This window comes from Carlito syrichta, unplaced genomic scaffold (genome assembly GCF_000164805.1).
Source record: "Carlito syrichta isolate Samal-C Ts95f unplaced genomic scaffold, Tarsius_syrichta-2.0.1 Scaffold99424, whole genome shotgun sequence".
NCBI classification, from domain to species: domain Eukaryota; kingdom Metazoa; phylum Chordata; class Mammalia; order Primates; family Tarsiidae; genus Carlito; species Carlito syrichta.
The window spans coordinates 6,035-7,952 of NW_007043520.1; positions in this window are offsets into that span (position 1 = coordinate 6,035).

A 1,918-nucleotide genomic window follows, 5' to 3' on the forward strand; every position below is an offset into this window, starting at 1 on the left:
TCCTGTCTCTACTTCTTGGGCATCTATTGTGCTTGTGTGGGTTAACTTGGTTGTTAGTATTAGGGTGATAATATAGAGTACTAACGAGCTAATTAGGAAAACGATTATTAGGGTATGATCATGAAAATGAAGTAATTCTTCTATAATAGGGGAGGTAGCATCTTGAAAGCCTAACTGGAGAGGATGTGCCATAAAAATACACAGGAGTTTAACCTGTAATTTAACTTTGACAAAGTTATGTAATAGTTTTACTAGTACTTTATTATGAAGAAAGACATAGTGGTTATGGAGTTGGCTTGAAACTCACACATCAGTCCATCCACCCACCAGCCCTCCCACCCAGTTTTCTGTCCTTTTACCCATCCCACCATCATTTGTCCATCTTATCCTTTAACTTTATCAGTTTTTACTATATGTCAAACATTGAGGTAACTAAGGGTGGAAGAAAGAAGCACCTGGGCATCAGAGCTTACCCTGGGCCTACATGCCATAACCAAGTAGAGAAAAGAAAGCAGAAAATATTCCTCTAGGTTAAACAGGCTTAAGCTGGTCTGAAGGCACTGTCCATGAATTTAAAGACCACGGAGAGTAAACACATGGCTTACATAGCATTCCTCCACATCCTGTACTCATGGCAGACATGACTAATGGATCACAACACCATCAGACCCTTTCGCTAGGCCTCAGAACCATTCCTCACATAATACTCTGGGCAGACACTTCTGACCTCACAAGATATAATAAATGAAAGTATGGAATTCATTGTCTCAAATGCAAACAAAAGCAAGGACAGGCGATTCACAGACTTTCATATTCAAAAGCGAATTCTTGAACTGTTTGTGAGATTCCCTGGTAGACCCTGCCAGGGACACTGGGGTGCAATAGAACAGGCTCTGACGGCCCTTAAGTGGAGAAGCCGAGACCTCAGATGGGTTGGCAGAGCTGATATACACCTACCTGGCCTCTGCTTCTGCCTGGGGTCCCTAGGCAAACAACAGTTGGACACTCACATCCCAAGGCCCATAGTCAGGCACCATCCCAGGCCCCTCCCAGCCATCTGACTCTTTGGGGGGGCTGATGAAAAACACTCCCTCTGCGTCCCCACGGACATGCAGATGTGGTCAGATAAACAGATGCAGAGATACAAGTGTGTGTATACTTACGGTCAAACAAGGCCTTTCTGAACAACAGAGTCATAGGTGGTTCAAAGTCAAACAAGCCCTCCTGCAGCCTTGCTCTTGAGGCTGAAATGAACAGCAATAAGCAGAACAATACCCTTTATTAGGCACAAACGCTATGCCAGGCCTTGGATTAGATGCCTTTTGTAAATTATTTGGGGCCGAGCCCCTGTGCTCACTCTTGGAATCCCAGCACTTTGGGAGGCTGAAGCCCGGGAATCACTTGAGCCCGGGAGTTCAAGACCAGCCTGGGCAACATAGTGAGACTCTATCTCTACGAAAAATTTAAAAATTAACTGGGCTTGGTGGTACACGCCTGTAGTCCCAGCTACTCGGGAGGCTAAGGCCAGAGGATCACTTAAGCCCAGGAGGTGGAGGCTGCAGTGAACCATGAGTGTGCCACTGCACACCTAAGTGACAGATAAGACCCTGACTCTGCGCTGGGCATGGTGGCTCAAGCCTGTAATCCCAGCACTTTGGGAGGCCGAGCGAGTGAATTGCCTGAGCCCACGGGTTCAAGACCAGCCTGGGCAACTTAGTGAGACCTCATCTCTACAATAGATCAAAAACATTGACCAGACATGGCAGTGCATGCCTGTAGTTCTGGCTACTTGGAAGGTTGAGGTGGAAGGATTGCCGAAGCCCAGCAGGTTGACACTGGGATGGCCCTGAATGTGCCACTGCCTTCCAGCCTGGGCAACAAAGTGAGACTCAAACGCAAAAAAAAAAAAAAAAAAACC